At 36.2% G+C, this 15,143-nt stretch overlaps 1 long non-coding RNA gene across 1 annotated transcript; it reads left to right on the top strand.

Moving 5' to 3' along the window:
• Positions 1 to 20: 20 nt before the first annotated feature.
• Positions 21 to 2,285, top strand: LOC148214171 (uncharacterized). Its single transcript, XR_015798468.1, has 3 exons — positions 21 to 158; positions 930 to 1,078; positions 1,894 to 2,285. It is a non-coding gene; the product is annotated as an uncharacterized LOC148214171 (long non-coding RNA).
• Positions 2,286 to 15,143: the final 12,858 nt, after the last annotated feature.

Here is a 15,143-nt window from a genome sequence, read left to right as displayed (position 1 = left end):
AGGCTCTCCCAGGGTTGCCGCTTGGGCGGGTTTCACGCCCAGTTGGGCTAGTTCTGGAGATCAGTTGCGGGAAATTTTTGGCATTTACGGGTTGCAGTTTTTCTGGGCTACTTTGGGCTACTTTCAAGGGCGTGTACGGGAAACAGAGGGAGTCCCAAGTAAGGAGCGCGGGGGTGCCGCAGGTGGGGTGGGGTGGGGGAGGCCCGGCCCTGGGAGACCCGGCGCAGGCCACGCGTGAGTCGGGGGAGGGGGTGCGACACGAGCTCAGAAAGGCCGGGGAAGGAGGGTGCGGGGTGCATGCCAGCGCAGGGGGGCTGGGAAAGGGGGTGTGGGGTGGTGGGTGCCAGCAAAGGGGAGAAGGAGGGCGCGGTGTGTGCGAGCTAAGAAAGGCGGGTGGGGGGAGGGGGAGACTTACCCAGTTGACTTGCGACCTTCCTTGCCGGAATGAGACTCCCCATTGACTTTAATTAAAAGTTACTTATTAATAGTTGTAATTTAACTAATAAAGTCAATGCACACATCCGCAGAATCTCTTTGCATAACTTCTCTTCAGACATTTGGGCTACTTTTGGGCTAAATTTTGAGACTGGTTGGGCTATTAAGTTTTGGGCATCTGGCAACACTGGGCTCTCCAACGTTTGCATCTCTTTTCTGCCCTCCGCTTCGGCCCCACGCTCCTCCTGCTTCCCAGCCAGAAAAGGCAACCGGAGACAGAAGTGCAAGTGCTCAGAAAGCGCCCACGACTCTCCCTGGACATGCAGTTTCTCTGCGTGGCAGAACTTTCGCTTTTCCCATCTTCACTTTTCCCTCCTATCCCCTGGTTGGGTTCTGGGTACCAATCGCAGGGTTTCCCTCGCTGGTTGCACGCAGGGTCACATAATCGGCCTGCTCACAAGATGCCTGGATCCTATTTTTCCTTTCTTTTCCAGCAGTGAATAATTTAATGGAATTAATCAAGGCACAGATTACAGACTTCTCACTCCATGACACAGGATTAAGGGAGCGGTATAAAAGTTGAAGCAGAACAGACACTTCAAAGTGCCAGAAATCTTGAGATGGCAGCAATAAATGATACCAGGTTTAACAACTGAAATCTTTTCCACATTATGTAGCGTTATAATATTAGTATTATACTATGTAGGAATAGTAGTCTACTACTCAGATTTAGGTAATGGAACATGGTGGAGGGGGGTGAATATCTTGGGGGGGATTATGAAATATGGTTTATGGGGTGTGGGTGTTACGAAATAACAGGCTTCTGTACAGAATAGTCAACATTCTGAATCATTATCTATTCTAATAGTTAACATTCTATTCTAATATTCTATAGTATATTCTAATATACTATAATATTCTAACAGAGTATTCTAATAGTTAACATTCAGAATAGTTAGGATAAACTTAAGAGGACTTAGTAATGGACTGCATGTGAAAGTTTAACTTGGTGCCAGGTTTTAAAGTTTGTAGCTTTAATAGACCTCTCTAAGTATTAATGGTATGTTTATGTTGTTTTAACTGTTGGTTGGGAGCCACCCAGAGTTTTATAAGATGGGCGGCTATATAAATGTAAGAAAGAAAGAAAGAAAGAAAGAAAGAAAGAAAGAAAGAAAGAAAAAGAGAGAGAGAGAGAGAGAGAGAAAGAAAGAAAGAAAAAGAAAGAAAGAAAGAAAGAAAGAAAGAAAGAAAGAAAGAAAGAAAGAAAGAAAGAAAGAAAGAAAGAAAAAGTTTTCCATGGTTTGAGTTGTACTTGGTCAAGTCCTTCTAGGCCAGTGTGGTTGGTGAATTGGTATGGTTGTCTTTCTTTGGGAGGTGAGCAAACTGGGCCCTTTTTGCAAAATACATACTTCTGCTGAGACCAGATAGTGGTCGTAATTCCTTTAACTTTTCCTCCAGGGCCTTCTAGCTGTGTATCACTGGTGACTGGAGCTGCTTGATTACCAGGAAACGTGTATTTTCCAGTGCACAGACCTGATGTTATCACACTGAGTTGCAGTTTTTAAATATTGCCCTCATGTACCAATCACACATCTGACTATTTCTGGCTGCAGTTTTGTTTTTAAAGGGCCCATTCTGCCCAAAATAAAACAAGGAAGAAAAAGGTATTGTACATGAAGATAGCAGTAATGCCACCTAGTGAGAAAAGATACCAGTACGCATCAGTTGTATTCACCTGTGTGTAGCCATGCACTAATGGATGGTGTGTTTTTTTTGGTATTCCCATAAACCAGTGTTGTCCAAACTTGGCCACTTTAAGATGAGTGGACTTCAACTCCCAGAATCTGGCATGGCTGGCTGGGGAATTCTGGGAGTTGAAGTCCACTCATCTTAAAGTGGCCAAGTTTGGACAACACTGCCATAAACCAGTGGACTCACCCCCACACCTTAAGGTGAGGTAGTGGGGGCAATTGTGCCAGGCTTCACACATGGAAGAGATGCCATCCAACTATGGATCAATAGTTGCTGTGATTCAGAGCTGTAACATTTATCAATTAAACTATAATCCCAAGAATTATTCCTGCACTTTGGTTTTCCAACACATTCTTATTTACTAGGCCACCAATTTCAAAAGGTCAGAAAAAAGAAATACTGTAATGAAATGCAGTTAAAAAAAAAAAGCAGGGGGGGGAGGAGTAGAAGCTTCATTGAGCATTTCATCCCTTCCCATCTCAGAGTCTTGAAAAGGCCCTAATCCACTTTATGCACAAACCTTTTTTTAAAATAGACTATGCAGACATCACTATCTAATTGAAAGAATAGCCTGGCTTGTGCTTTTATGACGTATTTCTAAAAATTTAAAAGCACTAGCCAGTATTTAAAGCCAAAGGGGATTTATTCTAGTTTAAGCATCCAGGCTAGGCATATTCCAGATAGATTGTCTAAATGACTCCTGTACATAAAAGTATATGCTCAAAGTAGTTTTCTAGGATATTACTTGCAAAATTGCAGAATATGTCTCTGGGCGGTACAGGAAGTGGTTAAAAATCAAGTTCTTTAAGTGTACGCTGTTTTACCTTGTCATAGCTAGTTGCAGTGAACGGTCTCCAAATAAGTTTAAGTAAGTTATAGCCTTGTGGCAGGTGTAGAAATACACAATCCCATTATAAGATATGGGTAGATATATTTTATTCAAGTAAATTATGTATGTAGGTGTTTAAGAAAGGTAATGCTGTGTTAGTCTTACTTTACACGTGCAGCAAATTCTCATAGCTTTTGTTTACAAAAAGGAATGTTATTATTTAGCTCCAATGCAACACTTTCTTGTACAAATGCATATGCTATTCATCATGCTATTCTATTTTGGAGAACGCTATATTTTAAAATGTTAACTGTACCTTTTCAGAGCTTTCTATCCTTGCTTTTTCCATGCCCATTCCTTGCTTCATACCTTGCTTTTTGTTCTTTAACCTTCTCACCTCTCTCTTTTTTTATCAACTCTATCCAACCAAGTTTCTAAGTCTTCCCCTTCCTCTTAACCCATTTACTCTTCCTTCACATTTTTGTTTTGCAATTCAATCCTAATTCATTCTCTATGACCAAACCACCCCATTATACTTCTTTTGCACTGATCATTCACATCTATCCAGTATCCATTTATTCTTGATCTTCTGTCTTGTTCTACCACACCCACATTTTAGGTACCCCATTCCCAGTGCATTCAACTAATTTTAAAGTTTCTCCTGATATATCCAGCTCTCACTTTCATATAACAACATGAACAGAATCATACTGTTATAAAGCCATTTCTGCTTCTTTTGACAGTCATTCCTTGCAATAGACCACATACCACAACTACCTTTCTACCAATATTTACACATCTTATTTTTTTCTATCCATTTTCCCATTATTTGAAGTGTTCTATCAAGGTACACAAATTCATCTGTTTGGTCTAGTTTTTATCATTTAGGCACAGTTAAAAATCTGATATTCTGTAGTTTTTGCAGTTACTCTTGCTACTTTCTCTTTTTTCTTTTCTTTTTTATAGAGGCGTAACATTAACATTCTCTATTTTCATACACCATGGCTTTGATCAACTGATGCTTTCACATAACACATTTTAATAAAATAGAGAAGGTGTGGACTAAGTCACTGGTCTTAGTCATATCTGTAACACATGTAGCAATTCTTGAGAAAGTAATGGCTTTGTCAGTTTGGGCACATTTTATTTTTTTTAAATATTTTATTGGAATTTTAAAGTTACAAAGTTAAAAGTTAGAAATGAAAAAGAAAATTGAAAATACAAATTATAAAGAAAAGAAAAAATGAGATAAAGAAAAAAGATATGAAAAATAGATAATTTCCAATCTATCTCTTATCTTAGGAATAATAAGAGTATCATAAGTGCTAGTTTTTAATGCATTAAGTAGGAATAATTCTTTGTCAAATCATATCCCATTACATTTATAATCTAATCTTCAAATCCCCATGTAAGCTTCACCCCACCTGCATTTTGCAAATAGTCCATCAATGGTTTCCATTCTTTAAGGTAATAATTATTTGAGTTTTCTTTTAATAAGCAAGTCAGTTTATCATTTTCTGCCATTTCCATCAGTTTTAACAACCATTCTTGTATTGTTGGTAGTGTCTGGGTTTTCCAAAATTATGCATAAAGAAGTCTTGCTGCGGTAATCAAGTAATGAATAATTCTAATAAGATGTTTTCCTATTTGAAAATCCATTATCCCCAGCAGGAATAATTCTGGTTTAAATGGAATCTGTATTTGTAGTATGCTCTGCATCAAGGTTTGTATTTGAGTCCAGAATTTCTTTGCAATTTTACACGTCCACCACATATGGTAAAACGACCCTTCTTGTTGGAAATTGTCCCATACATCTTTGATAGTCTTTGGGGTGTCATATACCATCGATACATTTTATAAAAATTATAACATAAATTTTAATCCTTTAGACCACATATTTTCCCATTGCTGCATATGTATATTATGTCCAATATTTTTTGCCCATTTAATCATGCATTCTTTAACTTGTTCTTCAACCATTTCTTCTCTCAACAATAATTTATATATTTTTGCTATTAAGTGTTCATCTGTTTCACATAATTGAATTTCAAATTCCGATTTATTCTGTTCAAATCCAAATTCTTTTTTATCAATTTAAAATTTTTCTTTATATTGCACATAAGAAAGCCATTGAAAGGTATGTCCTTCTAAAACCAATTGCTCTTTTGATTTGATTTTATATTCTCCTTGTTCTTTTTCTAATAAGTCTTTGTATCTCATCCATTTATTTTCATCTCTTGTTTCAGTTCTATAGAAGGCTTCTTGTATAGAGGTCCACATCGGCATCTTAGGGCATAAAAGTGGTCTGCATTTAGTCCAAACTTTTAATAAAGATCTTCTAATATAGTGGTTTTTAAAGTCCACATTAACTTTAACTTTATCATACCAAATATCCATGCCATCCAAATCTCAAATTATAACCTTCCAAATTTAATAATTTTTCATTTCTTAAGGTAATCCATTCTTTAAGCCATACTAAACAGCAAGCTACTTAGTACAATTTCAAGTCAGGAAGACCCAAACCACCTCTTTCTTTCACATCTTGCAAAACTTTATATTTTATTCTTGGTTTTTTCCTTTGCCATATAAACTTAGAAATATCACATTGCCATTGTTTAAAGGGTGCTTCTAAAGTCAATATTGGAATTGTCTGGAAAAGATATAGAATTCGCGGCAAAATATTCATTTTAATCACCTATATTCTTCCTAGTAATGACAATTGTAACTGTTCCCATCGGTCTAAATCTTTTTTAATATCTGTCCAGAGTGGAACATAATTATTCTGAAATAAACCATCATTCCTAGATGTCAAATATACTCCCAGGTATTTTATTTTTTTCTCTATCGTAAATCCAGTTAGTTCATTCAGTTTCTTCTGTTGATGAAAATCCATATTTTTAGTTAAAATCATTGTTTTTTGTATGTTTACTTTGAACCCTGCTAGTGACCCAAAGTCTCTCAATTTTTGCATTAACGATTCGACCCCCTCCAGTGGGTTTTCTAAAGTAATGACTAGGTCATCAGCAAAGGCTCTTAACTTATATTCTTCTTTTTAAACTCTTATTCCCAAAATGTTATCATCTTGTCTAATATCTCTAAGTAATACTTCTAGAACCAGTATGAATAATAATGGAGACAAGGGGCATCCTTGTCTTGTACCTTTTTGAATTTCACATGGTTTAGTAAAGTCTCCATTAACAATTATTTTTGCGGTTTGTGGTATATATATTGATTTAATCCATTTAACAAAGTTTTCCCCAAATTTCATAGAATCCAAGACTTTAAACATAAAGGGCCAATTTAAATTGTCAAAGGCTTTTTCAGCATCCAAAAATATCAAAGCTGCTTGTTTTTCATAATGTTGTTCCAGGTATTCTAATATATCCAAAACATTTCGGATGTTATCTCTAATTTGTCTTTTTGATAAAAATCCTGCTTGATCCTGATGGATAAATTTTACAAGAATATTCTTCATTCTTTCTGCTAGAATTGTTGTAAATATCTTATAGTCATTATTCAATAGAGATATTGGTCTATAATTCTTTGTCAAGGTCAAATCCTGTTGATCTTTTGGAATCAGGGTAATATGGGCTTCTTTCCAAGTTTCTGGCATTACACCTGTGTCTAAGATTGAATTCATAGTCATTTGTAAAGGAAGACAAAGCTCCTCCTCAAAATATTTATAGTAAGCCACTGATAAACCATCTGGGCCAGGTGCTTTTCCACAATTAATTTTCTTAAAGGCAGTTGACATTTCCTCTAATGTGATGGGATCATTAAGTAATTTTCTCTGTTGATCAGTAAGAATAGGTAATTTTTGTTTAGACAGATATTTATCAATATCATCTGAATGAACATCTTGCTTTTTATATAATAATGAGTAGTAACAGAGAAAGGCCTCTTGAATGCCTGCATTATCCATTAAGGTCTTCCCCTCGTGTTGTATTTTAGAAATTAATCTTTTCTGTCTTTGTTTACGCAGTTTATAAGCTAGCCATCTACCTGGTTTATTCGCAGATTCAAAATATTTCTGTTTTGTAAATTTCAAGTGAGTTTCTAATTCCTGTATCATTAACATTGACATTTGTTTTTCTAAGAATTTAATTTGTGTATTCAAAGTCTCATCCAGTGGATTGTTTCTCATCTTAATCTCTTTGTTTTTAATTTCATCTAAAATCAATTGCATCTTCTCTTGTTTTTTTCTCTTCAACAGGGCATTATACTGAATGAAACAACCTCTCAGATAAGCCTTGCTAGCATCCCAAACAGTCTGTGTGTTAGTGCCTTCGTTCATATTCAATTGAAAAAACTCTTAACTTTTTTTACAAGTATCAACTATTTCATTTTTCTGTAAAATTGTCTCATTTAATATCGAAATGTACTCTTTTTCCCTTTAATAGTCAACTTAACAGGATTATGGTCTGAAAAAGTCTAAGTCTTTCAACTTAGAAATCAAAAACATATCTATTCGAGAAAAGGACTTAAATCTCTCAGAATAATATGTAAATTCCTTGGAATTTCCATTTAAAAGTCTCCAAATATCTTGTAAATCCAACATGTCTTTCAAATCAAAGAATGTTTGGGGTAGTTTTCCTTGTTTAAGTCTCAGCCCCTTTGGGGACTGTTTGTCTTCCATTGGAGAAATCACCCCATTCCAATCACCCATAAGGCACCAATTCTCGTAAGTCCATCAATTTGTCCATTAAATTTTTATAGAATATCCCTTTATCAACATTTGGGGCATACAGTCCAACAACTAGTGTTTTGACCCCTTGTATACTAATTTCAACTGCCACATATCTTCCTCGATCATCAGTCAAAATAAATTGTGGATTCAATTTTGATTGTATGTACAAAACAACTCCTTTAGTCTTTTTTGATCCAGCCGATATAAATTCTTCTCCAATTTGTTTCCGGACCAAGTACTTAATGTCTTTTTTACAAATATGTGTCTCTTGCAGACAGATTATATCCAAATTCAGTTTCTTTAAAAAGTAAAAAAAAATCTTTCTTTTTTGAGGAGCATTTGCTCCATTTATATTCCAGGTTAAGTATTTGTAATCCATAAGTATATTTATATTAGAGTCTTTTATAATCCACTCCAGAAGCCCCAAATTTTGTTAAATCCACACTGGTTTCGATGTCTTCTGTAGTCTTTTCTTTTTCTTTTTCTTTATCTTCTATTTCTTTATGGGTATTGCAAAAGTCTGCCTTATATTTTTCCAAAGAGGCTTCTGCCTTTAAAATAGAATTTATTCTAAATCTTTGCTCTTTATACATAAAAAATACTCCTTCTAATCTCTCCCATCTGAAAGAAATACCATGTTGCTTTAATTTATCGTTTGGGCACATTTTAATCAGTATGTTCCAAACACAACCCAAGTCCAGTTTTGCCCCAGATATGCTCAACTGTTCATGCAAGCTAAGGTCCTTAATCTAGAGACTACCTTGCAACTGAAAATGCTATTGTCCACATATTATCCCCTAGGAGGTGTATGCAACATATTGACACATAGTCAGGTACATTTATCCCAGTGCTTTAAAACAGCATTTCATTAATGATTTAGACCAGTGTTTCTCAACCTTGTCAATTTTAAGCTATGTGGACTTCAACTCCCAGAATTTCCCAGCCAGCAAGCTGAACTGTGTGAACTGAAGTCCACACAGCTTAAAGTTGCTGAGGTTGAGAAACACTGACTTAGACCAACGATTGAGAAACAATTGAAGGGATCAATATCTAAAGTGGCAATGAATCAATATCTAAATTGGCAATGTTAACTTTATAGCTTTAGAGCATGCACAGAGTTCTCTATAGCCAAGCTTCAATACTAACAGCACTTAGCGAAATTGCAAGAGGAAGCAACTAACCACAGATGAGCTAGCTCAGATAATAGGGAAAACTCCTCCCGAAGAGACTGAGGCCTGATAAGAGGAGGGAGGACCCAGAACAAGGGTCTGCAGGGACTGACAAGGTATAAGAGTTAGGGGGAATTCCTTTAAATTAATGTAAGCAAACAAGGGCAGGGAATAATGTATTCTGCTAAAGTTTCTTTGACTGGCTGTAAAACTCATCTTTATTATAATGGTACTAAGATCTGCCTTTTTAAAAATACTATAAAAGGCTGTGTTTTTGTCTCCAAGAGTGTGCCACCCTGCTCTCTCTTGGTGCGTGGTGTGAGCACCCAGACTTTTGCTCAGCCAAAGAAAACGCTGCTTAGAGAAGTCCCTGCTTGAAGTCTTTTATTTTGTGCTGCTGATTGATTTCAAGTTTTCTGGGTAGCCGTGAACCTTACACAATTGTCTGCTCTACAATGTTGATTAATTATAAAACACTCCTCTGTGTCTGTTTCATTTTATGAGTTTTCGAATCATACAGCAAAAACAGCCAGTGCTTAGGAATAAAACATTTTCTGTAATTTTCTCCAAGGAACTAGAAACCTTGTTAAACCCAATGTATGTGCCTAATACTAGTGGGATACATTCCTTGGAAGAGCAACTGAACCACAGTGTGTCCAAGCAGAAATTGGATGAGAAAGAACAAGACCCCAGTAACAAGTGGATTTTGTACCAGAAGCAGATGGAGGACTGATGGGAGCAGTTTGGGGAAATGTGAAAATAACTTGTTACTTCCCTGTGATTGTCTGTAAATTTACAGAAGTTCCGCATTCACACTGAAACCCTCTATAGGCTTTATACCTTTTTTTTTTCACTTTCAAGATCCTTTTAAAATAAATAATTATGAAGTGTTGGTACATCTGAACAAATCCATAATTTTTGATACAAACTATTGCCAGGATGCTGCTTATATAAACAACGAAATCCCACAATTACTTGTAGAACTGTTCACTACTTTGCCTTATACAATGGTTTAATCAGAGACTTTGTCAAATGAAGCTATAGACCAGATCATATTATATCACTGAGATATCTAGCTACTTTTGTTATTTCACGATTTAGTTGCTAAAAGTAGCTCAGTGAGATTTTTACTTTGCCAATTCCTTTTTCATTCTCACTGTTCTAGACTTTGAAGAACCTGTTTTATTATAGTTTGCTAACAATTATTTAATTCCCAAATCTAATTTATCTGATGAGTATTTTTTCTTTTTAATGATGCTGATCTGATCAATACATTGCCTTTTTATTACTGCTTCCATTGCTTCCCATCTTATCACGGGAGACGTTTGATATTATTGTCTTGGAAAAGAAAACTGGGGTGGACAAAGCTTCTTTCACTGACTGGGTAGTAAATACTGGATCAGATCACCAGAAATGTGTAAAACCAGCAGGGCTTCCTACTTTGAGTTCTAAGATCACTGGGCTGTGGTCAGATAGGCAGATGGGTGCTATTTGCTGCTTGTTGGATAGGGTTTACTCATGATTTAGATATCCATATATAATCTAATCTGGAATAGGAGTTATATTTATCTGAATTAGGTATGAATCCATTTGACGGGGGTGGGGCTTCATAATTTACGATGTATCAGTCCTGGAATCTGCAACAATATTAACAAATGACAACATTGCAGACATTATCTCCACTTTTTCCTGAGAGGTGCCTGTGTTTGTTTAAATCTCTTCCTAGTATCAAATTCTCCATCTCAAATTTTACCAATTTCATTAATACTTTTGTAAGAATTTTGTAAGAACAATAACTAGTAATTTATTTAATTTTCCCTTAATAAATATGGATCTTTCATTGCTGTCCTTTGGTAATCTGTGCATTTTAAAGTTTAGACTAGTTTTAAATAAAATTGCAAGGCCCCTTGATTTATTAGTGTCTACAGCAAATTATGCTTAATGAAATATTAATCGTTGATATTATGTATCCTATAAGTTTCTTCTAACATAACAATTAAGGGGGGGAAAAGATCTTATACAGTATATCTAAATAGTGTAAATCTTTTTATTGCAATCCCCAAATTTCTAACATTCAATGAAATAAAATTACATGCCATTCATAAAATATAATTTCTATTACTTTAGATACTTTGCATCCTATAAAAAAACCCAAGTTTATTTAGGCTTATAAGAATAAATATTTTGTTGCTGTTTCTTTGTGTTTTCTTTCCTTCCTTGATTTCCAACCCTTTCCAACCCATCCCTCCCTTCCATGCTTTCCCCTAGGATGATCCTTAAATTTCTAATATCCACGTTGCCTTCTCTATCCATCCCCCCTTCCTCTTCAATCTCAAACCAGGAGTAAACCTGCAGAGATTCACAACAGAAGAGAATATGTGTACTTAGGGTTGAACTGTGGAGTCCAAGCTCAAAGAACCCCAAGGACTCCAGAGATTCACAATGGATTACTCTGAGCCCCTTCATGGTTTAAGGAAGGTTTTGCTGATCCCTTACCTCCTCCCTACATAATGAATTATATACTGCTGGAAATAAACCACCTAATCTTATATTGTTCAAATCTGTTCCCCAATTTTCCCACATTCACTATTTCCTTCTTCCTTAGTACTTTCATTATGTACTTATAACTTAATTCTAATGCAAACTAAGGTTTTTATACTGTGCTAGATCTTTAACTGGCCAATATAATTAATGTTATTTTTCCTTTTTTTTTCTTGCTTCTGTCAGAATCCTTTGTCTGTAATTGTGATTTTGCAGCTGTATCTGCTTAATTTCCAAGCTCATTCTTGCCCTAGTTTCAGGGGAGTCTTCAAAACCTGTTAAGAGTTTTATTTATGTCTTGAATGGTAGAAATTGCCTCTATTCCTTGTGATTTTAAAATTACAAGTTTAAATGGAAATCCCCATTTATATCAAATTCCCCTTTATCAAGAGTTGTTAGAGGCTTGAATGCAATTCTTTTTTTGTAATTTGGCTGATGTCTTAAAATTTAAATGGCTTTATGTCTCAAAAATTTAAATGTTAAATTTAAATGTCTTTAAAATGTTCCTCCCTTATTTTCTTTAGCTTTTGAGCTTCTTGAGTAATTCTGTCTCTAGTATGTTCATTAAAAAAACTACATTAAAATCTCGGGTTTTTTCAACTTTGCAAGCCCAGAGTTTGAACTCTGAGGGTTTAGTCAGAGGATTGTATAGACTGTTAGCTGGTCTATAAAGATTTGATTTGATGTACAGACTGATGTATTGGAGATGATGGACTAGGCATCTGGTTTTCTTGTTTTAACTGTTTTTAGTTTTATTATCGTTGTGAGCCGCCCAGAGTTGTGTTCTATGAGATGGACAGCCATAAATATTTTAGATAAATCAATAAATAAACTCTATGTGTATGTACTATATCTTTGTCAGATAAATGAAAATCTGGGAGATCAAGTTTTGTTACAAGATAATCTTACCATGTTGTTCTCAGCTCTTTCATTAATACCTCTAAAATGGAGGTTGCTTCATCTATGTATCTACAATATCTTCTAGATACATTTTAACCACCACAATGTCTTTCTCATTTTCTTTAATACTAGAAGTATTTTTAGTGCTTAAATCTTAGGCCTGACTAGCTGTCTGAACATTGTCCAGTATTTGCTTTGACAGGTCTTTAAACTACTTTTTCAACCACACCCAAAAAATATTTTATTGAAGAATTTCTCCTATTCCAGCTTCAAGTCATATTTAAATTCTTTGGAATGATAATCTAAGAGCTGTATTTTGGTTTCAACTTCCTCTTCTCCACTGGAAGAGGACTGCCAGTTGTTTGTTTTCATCTCTTTTCATGTAAATTCTGTTTCTTTAGGTTTTTTTGGGGGGGGGTGAAGTACCCCTTTGTGTTTACTTGCTTTAGAAAGGAATTAAGTTCAGATAAGCAGTTGATAATAGCTGAAAATATTGAGTAGGGGGATAAGTGAGACTTTCAGCATGCCATCTTCAACTGAAAGCTTAGAGAACTGCTTGGTGAGAGCACTGCTATGACTAATTAGGTTTCCCCTGAATCCTTTCAATCCATTCCTAAGACCTACACAGCAAATCCAAGCGAACACAGAAGTCACAAAGATCAAATGAGTTAGGAGGTTGTGTGAATTCACAGATGACACATCATCATGTCTTTGATTCAAACACACAGATGAGTAACAAGTTTCTTACCTGCAGGAGGAACCTGTCATAAAGTAACCAGACATGGCAGTCTGTCCAAAGGCTGCAGCTGTAGGTCCAGCCTATAATGCTAGATGAAGGTGGAAAGCTGAACCCTATTGCCCAGAAGAGATCCAGTAGCAAATAATTCAGAAAGCTGATGATGTTGCTGTTGTTCCTGAGCAGTGAGCACAGGTTGGAAGAGGACACAGCTGTTTAGCCAGCTAATATAAAAACTTGATATTGCCATCTATCTATTTTCACTGTATATATGGACAATATACAGGAAGGAGAAAGCATGCTAGAAATAGACATTGCTGTGTAGTCCACAGAAAAAGCAAGAATGTGTCAGGCATCTAGAGTGAGGGATTGGGTGAAAAGGTGGATTATGTGTCTTCGTTATAGTGGAGAGCTGACACCATTTTTGAAAGGAAGGAGGTATTTGGCAAATGAGTACTTTGAAAGTACTCATGAAAAATAAGGATTGTTCCATAAAACACACCTATATTAACGTTACATCTTCCATGAAAGCAAGGTGAACAGGGACAATATAAGACAGATGCCCCAGATTGAAATGTTGGAGGACAGAAGTGCCTGGTCTTTCACAAAATGTTTTATCAGCAGGTTAGAAAAGAAGTGCCTTCTGATGATTAAAAAAAAGATGGTTGTAAGGTGTACTTTTATTGAAGACAAGCTAAGCTTTGCTGTTTTAAATGCAAGATAAAGGCTCACATATGATGGACTTGATCTTGAAGGGATCAAATTGTATTATCCAGACACAACCTTCAAAGGAGATTTAGCTGTACAGGAAGCCCTTGTGGAAGACTTCTGAGAGCCAATATACTTTGCTTTACTTTACTTTGTCCTGGAGAGATAAAGGAATCGAATCTTCCAAACTTTAAGAGTGAAGAAACTGAAGTCTGAATAGAAGACTTGTCCCTTATACATGTAGATCAGACCAGTTCAGAAGGTGGAGATACTCTTAACCAGCAAGATTTGGCAATGAAGCAAACCACAGCCCCCAAGGAATGATAAGCATGCAGTTGGTTGAATCCCTTTACAGTCATAAAGGCACAAGGAGACTGGCACAGCATTAAGCTACTTTGATAATTCAAAGTACGTGTTTTATGGGTCCTTGTTGCTGAGCAACAAATTGGTGCTGACATTCAGCAAAAGCTTCTGGACAAAACCTATATGCTTTGTTTGAAAAAACTGGCATTCCTTAGTCAAGGTGGGATCTTGAGGGTGGGAAGAGGGAATGATATAGCACTGCTGCAGTTCCTATTTACTGTTGTATGAAGTCTTATTGCTGAATAAGCAGTCCTCATCAAAGGAACATTCCCTAACTCTAGTCTTGGCTTCCAGTGTCAACCAGCAAAGCAAGCCCACCACCACTGCAATAATTATTAAATGTATACACCACCCAACTCCCAGCAACTCTGTGCAGTGATGAAGCATCATGAAAGATGGCTGTCTAGTTAGCTGCATGATGCAAATTTAATCCCTGCTTGGTGTTTCTCTGTGACCCCAAAATTTGCTTCTTGACCTCTGGCAAATAAGACAGGAATGATGACATGTTACATGCTTCTCTGGAAAACAAGAGGCTTTGGAAGAAGATGAGAGGGATATAGTCGGTTTGGATTATGCTCCCATCAGGATAAACAATTGCAGTTAACCTGGAAATGTTTTCAAGACACTACTTAGGGCGTTTATCTTGCCCAAGGGAAAAGAGGTCAATACTATGCCCTTCCAAATGGGGGTGGGAAGGACTGGTTATGCATGTAGGCACTTGTAAAATGTGGCCCCTTAGGGCAATAAGACTGAAGGGTAGAATGCTTGCAATGGAAAGACCAAGTGTCCTGACAAACCACTCTCCAAGGAATGTTAGTGAAGACTTAATGGAAATTAAAGGGGGGGGAAAAGCGACTTTAAAAATGAGATAATTTTGATAAAGCATAAAGGCTATCAGATTTAAAAAATGAATGTCCTAAAGCTGTGGTAGTCAAAATGAACTGTGCTATTTGTGGGATGCTGTACCTAGTCACACAGTAAATATGATAGAGCACCTATAAAATGAATTCTCTGGAAAATTCC

This window comes from Python bivittatus, unplaced genomic scaffold (assembly GCF_059951505.1).
Source record: "Python bivittatus isolate LINGU-HERP-01145 unplaced genomic scaffold, Pbiv_v1 ctg000700_np1212, whole genome shotgun sequence".
In the NCBI taxonomy this organism is placed as follows: Eukaryota; Metazoa; Chordata; class Lepidosauria; order Squamata; family Pythonidae; genus Python; species Python bivittatus.
Note: the sequence above shows the minus strand (reverse complement) of the source record. Positions and strands in the feature narration are given on the sequence as shown.